Source organism: Poromitra crassiceps, assembly GCF_964638095.1.
Source record: "Poromitra crassiceps genome assembly, chromosome: 2".
In the NCBI taxonomy this organism is placed as follows: domain Eukaryota; kingdom Metazoa; phylum Chordata; class Actinopteri; order Beryciformes; family Melamphaidae; genus Poromitra; species Poromitra crassiceps.
In genome coordinates this window covers 76,461,818-76,475,653 of record NC_139624.1, presented here as the reverse complement: position 1 = coordinate 76,475,653, position 13,836 = coordinate 76,461,818, and the positions used below count along the sequence as shown (strand labels likewise).

The 13,836-nt window shown below is 47.1% G+C and overlaps 1 protein-coding gene across 1 annotated transcript in view; it reads left to right on the top strand.

Annotated features, from left to right (window-relative positions):
• The window catches only part of LOC310796483 (contactin-associated protein-like 2), a gene marked incomplete at both ends in the record, with an annotated part of 775,066 nt that overhangs the window by 210,813 nt on the left and 550,417 nt on the right, over positions 1-13,836 (top strand). The window lies entirely within an intron of this gene.

Below are 13,836 nucleotides of genomic sequence, written 5' to 3'. Positions count from 1 at the left end.
TGTGCCGTGCACCCCCTGAGGAAAGCTACATTTATTACAACAGAATAAAGCATTTCTGTTGGCATTCCACAAAGCGAAGCATCTACATCCAAAGTGCTCCTATGCAGAGGATGCTGGACAGTGAAAGAGGCTCAGAGTGAACATGGAAGCACATATGATACACAAGAAGAAGGAATACAAATAATGTAAAGTACAGCAGACACAATCAGTTCAGAGCAATGACAATAATTAAAGGCAGCTGCATTTTGAGAGCAGGATATTTTACAGACTACTTTTACAGGGACAGCAATAATCCGACATCAACCCAATTAAGACGGCCTGAAAACGCGGTCATAATCACATTAAGACATGTGGAGTATTCTTCTTAACGACATTATTGAAGGGCATGTTAGACATGTATACACCGTAATCGCACTAAGAATGTATTCACACGTTTTTGAGACACAAGTGGCAATCCAACTGAAAGAACAATGCTGTTGACTGCAGGAAACACGTGTAGGTTTAGTGGATGGCCTTGCCTTTGATTCCCCATACAAACTAGACTCTTCCTCCTGCCTTGTCTTTCACGTAGATACTTTCACACCCGCCTGGTGTGATTGGATTGATCTCTCCATAATTTTACCTTTTACCTTCTCTTCGTCTTTGGAGGACAGATCAGGCCAAGGGAACGGAACGCTGGCTCCCAACAACCTGAATCTGTTGAAATATCTGTACCAAAGAGGGAATCTGTGACTGCGGTGTCATTCTGTTGCAGAGATATTATGTTGTCATTAGGGCTGGGTAAAAAAAGAAAATCGATAGATCGATATTGAATCCATAATGATTTGAAGGAGCAGCTGATATCGATTCATAAAATCCGGTGAAGGTGACGTCACAGACACGGACACTCCCTCTCTCATCTTCCCCACACTCAGCTGCAGCAGACTGCAGTAACATTGGTTAACGAGGGTTAACAAGCGCATTTCCCCCGCTGCAATAGCGTCGGTGAAAACCTGTCCAGAGACAAGAATATGGACTGTCTATAACCCTGGCTGAAGTGTGCGTGTACATACTAGATGTAATTGGAAGCTGTGAATAATTCTGCCTGAATAGACCTTCTCACTTTTATATTCTCCCTAATTCTGTTATGTTGTTTGTTTAGCATAACTACTTGCAGACTGTCTTGCTAACGTTAAATCAATTGACTGACTTATTATCAGTGTTGTTCATGTTACTTTCTTAGTCAAAGACTTCCGACCGTAGTCTAGATAGCATAGGGAATATATATCCTTTGTGGCTGTGTATCTGTTTTTACATCATCTTTCCTCTCACCCACATTTCTCTAGCTGCAGCACATTGATCCCTGTCAAGCTAGCAAGCATAAACACCTCCACTTCCTATTATTTTAACTTTCAAAATAAAACATTTGAAGTACAAAAGTAAAAATGTAGTTTAGTTAGGATGATGTAGTTAAACTCAGTTCATGGAAATGAACTAACCCTGAAACAACAAATAATTCTCTGGCAGGAATCATTTCCATATTATACCAAACCAATACCAGTTGGTTTTGGTTTGAGGTTACACTTCCTCAAACCTACACTTTATTGTTTTGACCACTGTAGTGTGTTGGTCATGTTAATAAAACATATATTAATGTAACTGTTTTGGGGTAAATTCCTAATGTAAACATCAATACTTTGAATAATGCACCAGGTTAGAGGTTTCCTTGTACAATTTACATCATTACTTCTCTGAGAATCTTTCATATCCAAGCAAAATTAGTATTGTAGCTGAAATATCCCTAATCGAATCATATCTAATCAGAAATCAAATCATTTTGGGACCTTGTGTATCAGAATAGAATGGGGAAATCAGTGGAGATACCCAGCCCTAGTTGTCATGCAGGTGTTATGTGTCAAATTTATGCTAGAAACTTTATGCATTAATTATGCATAAACTAAATCCCGTTGTTGTTTGACCTTGTGTTTTGCTTTCATTAGTGTATCAAAATTAGAATGAAAATTCATGTTGTAATACTATAATCATGAAACACGCTTGGTCAGTTTCACTCAGTTACAGTCGGTGTGATTGATGCGTGTTTGAATTGAATGAGGTGGTTTAAGGACGCTGCCAAATAAACCCTGGAGGTCTTCAAAATGAGGCCACAATCTGGACCGAAGACAAGAGAATATCCAGGGAATTACACAATTAAAAAGCTTATTGGTCATTTTTGTTGAAATTACTGTGTGTTGTAATTGATTCTTGCTCACAGTATGGTCTCCCTACATGCCATGGCTGCCACTGATTATTTTACTTTGGAGCATACTATATATCTTATGAGATAAGTGAAACAATGAAACGCCTAACACCATACGCCGAAGCTACGCTGAGGCAACGCAGCGTGGAGGCAGTTTCATTTCAGCGTCCTTGTTAATAGGCGCACCAGCCGCATGCCACAATGAAGCTACACTGCACGTGTGCTGCAGCGATAGTTTCAGCTTCTGGCCTATTTTGTAAGCGTGTAAGCGTCAATGCAAGTTGTGAGAGGGTGCAGTGCAGCACCGGGCTAAACAAAGCGAGGCGTGGACGCCGTGGAGTGATCCTGGTGTGAATGGCAATGCTCGTGCTGGAAGTTTCTGCTCGTCGTCTCCTTCTTCTGACTCGGTTTGTTTTGAAAGCCGGCGTGTACGCTCTGCTGTCGCGCACACACACTATGACGTATATGTTTGCGTGACAGGTCTACCTGAGTCCGTGAGGATAACATGTTTTCTTTTCTTCTTTTACATAGAAAACACTGCATTCTGGCAGGCAATGATGTAACGCAGTAACGCATGCGTTACTTGAATTAGTAACTGTAATCTAATTACTGTTTTGGAAATTGTAACGCCTTATATTACTTAGTTACTAAAAAAGTAACTAATTACAGTAACGCATTACTAAGTTACTGCCGAACACTGATGATGACGATATGTTAATTAAAAGCAGACAACAGTTGATTGACATGCAGTGCGCCAACTCGCTTTCTGAACGGACAATAGGCTAATTAAACTTCACAAGCGCAGCTGGGAATATTTGCTTAACTTTAAACCAGAAGAAATGGTAAGAATACATTATTGTTAGTTACCTGATAGCCTTCATCTGAGAACTGTAAGCCCTTGCCAGTGTTCTGGGTTAAGTCCATGGTGTTGAGTTGAGCACTAGCTACGGTTTATCTTTTCAGGCATTTGGTTTTTCTCACTCGTCTACGTGAAGCTTGCATTTCGGGTTGTTCCGTTTGATTGACCGGTCATAGAAGCATGATTGGTGCAGGGAATTTACAACAATCTTGAGATTATAGAGGCTATAGCCTGCAATCCCCTGCAAGGTGGTTAGGTGATTTTGTCTGTTGCAGAAAACTTGTCAGGCAGTTGGGTTACATTGTTTAGTGCACTGAAGCAATTTGTAAAACTTGTGTTCCTTGTCATTTTTGTAAAGGAAGTGAAGGCTCTTGGGGAGGAACAGGAATTAGTAAAAGCTGCATGCCTTTGCAATATTTGCAGAATAATTTTAATTACAGATTTTTTGTTGTTGCAAAAGTGCAAGTTGCCAGAGGGGCTGTTGTTGGTGTGTGTGTGTGTGTGTGTGTGTGTGTTGGTGTGTGTGTGTGTGTGTGTGTGTGTGTGTGTGTGTGTGTGTGTGTGTAAAACGCAGAGAGGCTGGGATAGTAAATTAGTGTTTCCCCTATATATCCTGGAGCGACGCTGCACCGCCGCAGAAAAACAGCCACCACTGCTAGCCAGTAGCCACAGGTGTTTTTGTTTGTTTGTTTCTTTCTTTCTTTTTGGGCGAGAGGGAGAGGAAAGGAGAGAGGAGAGGTTGCTTGGGGTGATGAAAATCTGATGAGAAATCATTTATTCATTCATTTTATTTGTATAGGGACAGATACACAACATAAACATCTGTCAACATCTGTTCATCTGTTGACATGTATCCCAGTATTTATAGCCTAGGCTAATTTGCAATGCCTGTCCCTGGATGTTATTAAAAGCACCTGTTAAAAGCAAAGTACAGTAAAATGCAGTTATACAGTGAACATAGACAAGGATATCATGAAAATCATAAAAATTGGTGAGTCAGTCATTCAATATTCATATTCATATAAATATTGTATAGATCGTAACCCACGAACACAGTCAATTATGGGAACATTGGCAGTTATTCTTCAGTAACTCTGCTACGATCCTGTTTCATGTGTGTGGGCAGTGTGCTCCACATTTTGACCCCCTGGACAGTGAGTAGGGCTGGGCGATATATCGAATATACTCGATGTATCGCGGCTTGTGCCACGTGAGATGTAGAAATTACTATATCGCGAACATTCGAGTATAATTGTCACGCATTGTTTATAACTTAAGCCGCCGGCATGACTCGCTTCACGTTTCCTCTTGTCAGCTCTCCCTCTCAAGGCAAGGGAGAGCTCTGTCACACTCAAGAGGGGGAATCACATGGATACGTCAAACGCGTCAAAACGCGTCACACACCCGTCCCAGCAACCAACCCAAGCAGCTGGCGAAACATGGCTACCTCCAGTGTGGCTGTTGACTGTTTCAAATTGTAACAAAACAACCACTATTGCAATTTGCAATACATGTCCCGCAAGGTTTCTGAGATTAGGGGAAAGTCTGAGCTGGCGTTACGCTAAACCAAACGTGGGGAGGAGGCAGCGGATTTGTTTGGCGTTAACGTGATTGGGGCTAACGTTAGCTAGCTAGTTGTGGCTACCTAGTTGCAGGCAGCGCTCCACAAGCTTATTGTGACCAAAATCCCCGCATTTAAAGCACTTCATACTCCCAGAGCTGGCGTAAACCATAGAGAACCTCATGCATTACTCAAAATGAAACGTCCAGGGTTTGTGTCTCCAAAAGCAACTAAGTTACATGCAAGGTAACGTGAAGCTAACTTAGCTAGCTGCGGGGCAGTCATGATCTATTAAACGAATGCGCACATTTACATAAAAGTCAACATTCACATAGTGTCTTTTCTTTAATCTAGAGGCATCATTTTTCAGTCAAAAGTGAGACGACACGGATATGATGGCGTATAGTGAGGCTTTCCATGCCTCACTATAGAACTGGCCCCAATGCAAAATTCAGACAGCTTATATGTTGCCGTCATGCCAATAAGAGTCTAAATTGCCTTTTATGTTTTATCTGCAGACTAAGCAGCTAGGCTTTCGGTTCTATAAAAGCCATTATTTTTTGTATTGACTATGGAGTGATACACTTTACTAAAACAATCATATTATATCACAATAGTGATGTCAGATTAGGTCAGAGCTATGGAATATTAAATCATCCATCTTTGCTCACTACATCTGCCCTTTCTTTCTTCTTCTTTTTTATCCCAGGTGTGCATAAAATACAGGTTAAGAACTTATGGAAAAGTCATGGAAATCCAATGGTCAAAATGTGTATGAACCCTGAAGGGTTAAATTGAGCATTTATGAGAGATTTCAAAAATATCGAGATATATATCGTGTATCGCGATATAGCCGAAAAACATCGCGATATTCTTTAGAGGCCATATCGCCCAGCCCCAACAGTGAGGACTGTTTAGGGAGGTTTTCCGGAATGGCACTTTGCAGTTCCCTGCGACAGTGCCTCTGGTGGCTGTGCCCGAGGCTCCCAGGGGTTCTACCATATCGCAGAGAACACACGGTTCCTGTTCATGTATACATTGATAGATGAGTTTCAACTTAGCAAAACCAATGAAGTCATCAAAACTTAGAATATTTCGTTTTTCGATGATTTGACAGTGAAAGTGGCTTCCTGTCCAGAATTTTTGTTGCGCAATTGTATATCATCCCAAGAGGTCTGATTCCAGTCAAGCCAGTCTGAGACCAAGCAGTTGCACAGTACCTCAAGTATGATAGGATCATAGAGTGCATATAGATGTTGCCTGCACCGTGGCTCCTGTTGCGCACATCGCTGTCTTTCTGTGGGAACTAAGCAGGGCTGACTTTGCTTAGTCCTTGCATGACAGAGTGGTGTTGGAGGACCAGTAGGAGGTGCTCTTCCCTCTGGTCTCATAATATCCCCGTCCTCAATTCCCCAGGGCAGAGACAGAGAGGGGGTACATTCCATTTCTCGACTCTTATGTGATCTCTCTTTGCTTGATCCCATTCGTAAGATGATTATTTTCATCAAATTCATTCGAGACCCCTGAAAAGCGTTTTGGTCAATCTTGGAGGCGATCGGAGCAACAGTGTGCCTTGCACCAATTCACCTCCATGCAAATTATTGTGGAGCAAACAAGCAACAGAGTGACTTATACAGCTGCTGTTCACAGCTACAAAAGAAAACGTAAGTTATGAATGTAACTATGGATCTGTGAGACCGAAGGATGACCGTCACTACGGTCAAATAGGATGATAGCCCTCGTTCCGCCTACTCTCGAGACCAATATATCAACAAAGTCATGCCCATGACCCACGGAGGCGGAACCTCCCACACTATAAAAGGGGGGGCAACTTCCGGCCCGACCTCTTACCTTGAACGCCTCAGAGTGTTCCGAGCGACAAGGACTAGTGACGGTCATCCTTCGGTCTCACAGATCCATAGTTACATTCATAACTTACGATCTGTTTCGACCTCACTCTGACCGTCACTACGGTCAAATAGGATGACTCATACCAAAAGGGTCGCGAGGAACAGGACAACCTAATGCTCCCCATCTCGCTGGGCAACCGACATCAGAGCAGCAGTGCTCACTGGTGCTGCCCGAGTAACGTCTACTCTGTAAATTCTTGCAAACGTACATGGTGTAGACCATGACGCTGCAGCACAAATGTCCCCCAAAGGAACTCCTTTCAGTGCAGCCCATGAAGTAGCCACACCTCTGGTTGAGTGGGCTCGTATCCCTGTAGGAACCAGAGACCCCGGTTCCACATAAGCATGGGAAATTACATCGACTAACCAGTGGGACAAACGCTGCTTAGACAGCGGTAACCCCAGTCTTGCCTTCCCATAGCAGACAAAAAGCTGAGTTTGAGACCTCCTTAGAAGCTAAGTACGAGCCACATAGGCACGCAATGTCCTCACTGGACACAGAGTAAGCAACTCCTCCTGTTCTGCCTGCGAGGAGGAGGGTTGAAATTGACCCAGCTCCAGAACCTGGTTTCTAGATTGAGGTGTAAGTACCTTTGGCAAAAAGGCCGGGTTAGGCCAGAGTGACACTCCTGTGCCATCCAGCCTCCACCGTAAACAGTCCTCACTAACAGAGAGAGCACACAGCTCTCCCACCCGTTTAGCCGAACAAATAGCCAAAAGAAAGGCTGTCTTAAGCGACAGAGCTCTCAAGTCCGCATCAACAAGCGGCTCATTTGGTGCCTTAGTGAGAGATTGTAACACCAGGGGTAAGTCCCAGCTTGGTGGCCGCACCGTCCGACTTAGGCACAAGCGACGGGCCCCCTTCAGGAAATCACACACCCAAGGATGCCGCCCCAACGGCAGGCCATCAGCTCCTCCATGGAATGCTGAAATAGCTGAGGCATAGACCTTAATTGTACTGGCTGCCTTGCCTTGACTCAAATGCAACTGCAGGAAACGGAGAACCAGCGGCACCGAGCAGGTTACTGGCTCGACATTCGTGTCTTTACACCAATCTGAAAAGATCCTCCATCTCATGGAGTAACTAGCTCGCGTGGACGGAGCTCGAGCATTACCCAACGTCTCACGGACAGTCTCGTCTAACTGTTGAGAGATGGACTCCGCAGAGGCCACACCCACAATCGCAGCGCGGTTGGGTTTGGGTGCCAAATCTGCCCGACTACTTGCGACAGAAGGTCCGCTCTGGATGGCAACTGTTCTGGATGACCCCACTTCAGCTGAAGCAGCTCCGGAAACCACGGCCTCCCCGGCCAACGTGGAGCCACCAGCAGCACTCTGTAACGACCCTCCCTGACCCTTCGGAGGACCTGAGGAATCAGAGGGAGAGGGGGGAAAGCATATAACAAGCCTGTCGGCCATTCTTGTGACAGTGCATCCAGGCCCAAACTGCCCCCCTGGCCTGTGAGTGAGTACCATTCCTGGCAATGTGTTGTCTCCCTGGTTGCGAAGAGATCGACCTGGGCCACGCCGTATCTCTGCCAGATTTGGGTCACAACCTCTGGGTGTAACCGCCACTCCCCCGGGAGGGGTCCTGTCCTGGACAGCATGTCCGCTGCCAGGTTTTCTACCCCCGGGATGTGGACTGCCCTCAAAGAGGCCAGCCGAGGCCATGCCCAAACCAGTAGCTCCTTCGCCACCTGCAGACAGCGTAGTGACCTCGTCCCACCTTGGTGGTTGACATGATAAACCGCAGAGGTGCTGTCCGTTCTCACCAGCACATGCTTCCCTTGTATGGCCGGCAACATACCTTTGAGGGCAAGATGTACTGCCCTCAATTCGAGCACATTTATATGCTCCAATGACCACGGGGGCTCCCACATGCCCCTCACTGTTCTGCCCTCCCAGACGGCTCCCCAACCCGTCAGAGAGGCATCTGTCGTGACCACCGACCTCCTGTGAGGCAGATTCCCCAATGCTGTCCCGCTGTGGAGGAGGTCCCCGTCCCTCCAGGGGAGCAAGGCCTGCATGCAGGCCCGTGTGACAAGCAGTGTCCTCCTCCTGTCCCTTTTCGGATGAAGATGAAAGGAGTTCAACCACCGCTGCATAGACCTTGCTTTCAACAGGCCCAGGGGAATCACCACTGAAGCTGCTGCCATCAATCCCAGCAGTTTCTGGACTCTGTGCACAGTCACCAGCTTCCCCAGCTGAAAATGTTGTAATGCTCCCACCAGACTTTCCACCCTCTGAGGAGTGAGACATGCATTCATAGTCACAGAGTCGAACTGGAGGCCCAGAAAGCTCACCTGTTGCGAAGGCTGCAGATTGCTCTTCTTCCAGTTCACCACGAACCCCAGAGACTGCACATGCACCAACACCCTCTCCATGTCCCCGACCACCTGGTCCCGAGAGGGGGCACATACCAACCAGTCGTCCAGGTATGGCAGGATCTTGAGACCTCTCAATTGGAGGGGGGCTAGGGCTGCCGAGACCACCCGAGTAAAGATTCGGTGAGAGTGACAGGCCGAATGGCAGAACTTGAAATTGGTAAACTCTGCCCTTGAAAGCAAAGCGGAGGAAAGGTCTGTGCTCTGGCCAAATCGGAACGTGGAAATACGCATCCTTCAGATCGATGGACATAAACCACTCCCCTGCATTGATCGCCTGCATGACGATTCTTGTATGCATCATTTTGAATGGTAGGACCTTCAGGTAACGGTTGAGTCGCCTGAGGTCGAGAATAGGCCGATGACCACCGTCTTTTTTTGGAACTAAGAAGTAGGTGGAGTAAAACCCAGTCCGCTGTGCGCTGGGCGGCACCTCTGAAACAGCACCTTTCTGCAGTAGACCCCGCACCTCCTCCACCAGTACGGGCTCTAATAATGGGTCCTTGATGATGGTATGATGGACCTCTGAAAAGGGGGGGGGCCGCCGCCGAAACTGCAGCCGATACCCATGAGCTACTGTTGACAACACCCATGGGTCCGACACTGCTCTCTCCCAACTGGCCCTTTCTCGAGACAGCTGGAAGGGACACTCGACGGCTGGCCCCTGACCCCTATGCAGGACCGCCGTTGCGGCCTGCACCTCTGCCTGAGCCCCTCTGCTTACCACCCCCCCGGAACTGAGATCTCCTCTGGGGTTTAGTGGCAGGGTTTTGAGTGTGGCCACGAAAACTCTGACCCTGAGGCCCCGCCGGGCCCCCACCAGCTTGTCTATGCCAAGCAGATTGTTGTGCCTTCTGTGGCACCCTAAACCCCTGTGGCACCTTAAACCCCTGTTTAACGGCCGGGGCTGGCTGGCGACACGCCCGTTGGACCGTGTCCCTCAAATTGATAGAGCGCTCCGCCCTGTCCAGCACGTCTTGAGACCCTGGATGAAACACTTGACCAGACACCACTGGCAGCTCCATTAGCTCACCCTTTATGGCCTCAGGCAACAAAGTTTGTGCCAGCCATACTTGCCTACGACACAACACTGCTGATGACATCGCCTCCCCCACATCGCGTGTCAGTTGCGAGTGAGCCGACAAAGCCGAATCAATCAGAGCCCTGGAATCTTGATCTTCCACAGGCATTGTCTTACGCAATGCTGCCAGGAGCAGAGCCAAGGCATTGCCCATACGAGCTGCCCGTACATTAGCATTAAACGAGCGCGATATCAGCCGATCAGTTTTGGCACACTCCTTCCTGGGGCAGCGAGGATTATGAGAAACACGGGCTGGGCCCAGCGTTGTCCATGACGCTATCGCCTGCTCTACTGGTGGCATATCCCCTAACCCAGTCTCCGCTGGGTAACAGGCATTAGCCAGCCGTCTACAGCCCGCATTGAATTGTGGCTTCTGCGACGGCTTCGACCATGCTGTCCTCAGCATCGAGGCATAGTCGTCTGCCACCGGAATGTCCGGAGGGGCACTAACATGAGATATGCCCTCCCAAACACCTCCTACAGGGGCTGGGTTGGGCACGGGAGGCTGTAAGCCGACAATTCTTGCTGCACTTAGTACTCTATCCATCAGAGACTTTGTGGCAGACCCGTCCTCCACCAACGCTGACTGGTCATCCACCTCAGCAGAATCTGAATGGGGACCCGCTACATGGCTTCCGCTTTCTGAACGCCGTTCACTATCCAGCATCGAGTGGGGCGCGTAAAGCGACAGCACGTCAGCCTCCTCCCTGGCGGCCCCCCCAACATGGCTCTGTGGCCCCCGTGAAGGAACAGTGTCCCGGCTAGCGGAATGACGAGCCTCCAATCTGTCCATCCTCTGAGCCAAACTCTGGATGGCAGTCAACACTTGCATCTGTGTGTCTGCGCTGCCGTTCCCCGCTACTGAAGCTGGGGCTGGCCGCTTAGCAGGTCTAGGGGTCTGCTCCCAGTCCGACCTGTCTCTGGACTCCTGACGACGTTCATGCGAGCGCTTGCGAGAGCTCTTATAATGACCAGACCTGTCCGAACCGCGGTCCTTCCTCCTCCCACGTTCGGACGTAGAGTTACGGACCTCATCCAATCTACGCAGTCGCTCCCTTCTTGACAGGTCAACCGCTGCACTGCAGGGATTGTCCACGTCTTCTGAGATATGGTCCATACCCAAGCATGATGGGCATTCCCGGTGCCCATCCTGGGGGTCCATCCTCGACCGACAAAGTCGACAGCATAAAGCCATGATGTAACAGCAGGATTCGGCCATAGCAAGACCAACCCCACTAGCTGCGAACAGCAGTAAAGGGCAATTAATTCCAAGTAGTGGCCCGCACCGGTACGCGTACGCACCTAGCGAGACTCACATAAATCCCCCCACTGCGTACAGTGGTCTGGGGTACTCAAACTTTCTTTAATTGAAGTGTCACTGATGGGTAACCTGCAAGACAGAATTCCCAGCACACAGTAAAGCCCAAGCTAGCCTGTTAGCAACTAGCCTGTGGCTACAAACAATCAATAGCTCAGCAGCTAAGCTACCAAGCCAAGCTATCCCTAGGCTTAGCAGCTAAGCTACCCAGCCAAGCTAAGCCTTAGCTTAACACTAGCATGTAGCAAGCAATCTAACAATGCAGCTTAGCATAACACACTAGCACATACAAGCAATATTAAGCAGCAAACCAACACAATTCACAGGGACACTAGGCACCTGCACCCACAGGTGAAGAATTGAAAGGTGGTTTACCCAGTGTAATTCAGCACACTACCTGTCCCGGTCTTCTGAGGCGAGAAAGGCAAAGAGGTCGGGCCGGAAGTTGCCCCCCCTTTTAGTGTTGTCACGGTACTCGGTACTTCGGTACTTGGACGGTACTACATTGCTACGGTACTGAACGGTACCTGTTTTTCATCGTACCGAGGGTACCGAATTTACTATTTAGTTTGCCACCATGGTTTGGCTTCATGGACCCAGCCGCCAGCTAACGTTAGCCTGTCTGCCTGATCAACATACATACATACTGCGCATACAGCCCCGCGCACTTCCGGGACTACGGTGTCCCCGAACGTCCACACGTAATCGCGAACAGTCATTCACAGCTTGTAATGTTGACACGAGCAGTGCGCACTGCGCTCAGGCAGCGAAGATAATGGCTAACAGCTACAGCAGGAGTGGCTGCTCCTGTCCTATTCCAACAACTCAACTTGTTGAGAAGAAGAATGCAAAGAGTCGCATTTGGAAATATCAGTCCCCAAAGTCCCATCTGCAAAAAGTGTGAAAGGGAGTTCCAAACCAAACAGGATAACACATCCAATCTCGCCAAGCAGCTGAAAGACAGGCACCCAGACCTGTTCAAATGATTCAAGGTGGGTTACTTCTTTCAAACGGTGTAAAATAACACGTTTAACAACATATCAAACAGACCTTATCCTGTCACATTCGTTTTTGAGATAGCTGGCAATGCATTGTGTAACCAAAAAACGTTTGCGCTAACGTTAACGTAACGTGTTTTGTAATGGAATCATTATGGGACCCGGCTAATACCTGGTACAGCGTTAGCTAGCATAGTGTAACACGTGTGCAATGCAATGTTTGTAATGGAAACATTATGGGACACGGCTAATAGCCGAACTTAGCCATAGTTCAACATGGCATCAAAATAAATACAAGCTTCTTTCGGGTGAAACATGTCCGTGAATTAAAACTAGCTACATAAAATTGCTTGCACTCTACATGTGTGTATGTGCAGTTCTCTTTATCATCTTTTTATTTTAGTAAATCTCACTGACGTTACTTTCCATTTAACAGTATGCGAGAGATGAAGATGAAGAGGAAGGCACAAGTCACGGAGCCCAAAAGACCACCCAGCAGACAATTCCTGATGTTTTTGAAAAGCAGAGGAAATATGACAAGAACTCACATGAAGCAAGAAAGTGTGATAGGGCATTGGCAGAATTCCTATGCATCGATCAAATACCAATATACACCGTTGAAAAAAAAGGATTCCAGCAATTCTGTGAAATAAATTAAATTATAATATTTAATATAATAATACAATTAAATACTTGAGGGCTACATGCCACTGTCTGTACTCACTGCCATACAGAGTTGAATGTAAGAAGAAGTAAGCAGAAGCACATTGTTTTGTTTTAAAGTTGAAGGCTACATGCCATTTGTTCATTGGAAATGGTTGCATACTTTAATAAAGGAGAATATGTTCAAGAAATATCAGTCTGTTTTTTTTACCGTGGTACCGAAATTGGTACCGAGTACCGTGGAAATTCACTAGTACCGGTACCGACTACTGAATTATTGGTACCGTGACAACACTACCCCCTTTTATAGTGTGGGAGGTTCCGCCTCCGTGGGTCATGGGCATGACTTTGTTGATATATTGGTCTCGAGAGTAGGCGGAACGAGGGCTATCATCCTATTTGACCGTAGTGACGGTCAGAGTGAGGTCGAAACAGATCACCCAATGTGTGGCAGTTCTGCAGACAGAAAAGCCTTGTTGATGAGCGAGGTGAGAGGAGAATGGCCAGAGTCAGACTGGTTGGAGCTGACAGAAAGGTGACAGTAACTCAGACAACCCTCTTTACAAATGTGCTGAGCAGAAAGACATCTCATAATGCACCAATGCCACTTTTTTGCAGAACGAGTACAAGTACTTATATTTGGGTACTTGCCAATACCAAGTACCGATAGGAGTACTTAATTAGGGGTCGACAGATTTTTTTGGGGCCTTTAAACATAGGCCTATGTTTAATTAAAATATATTATGGTATGTTATTATTATGTTTTTTAACAAATTTTCTTTAGTTGAACATCCAAGCTTCTCTCCAATGCATTATCAGCCGTGAG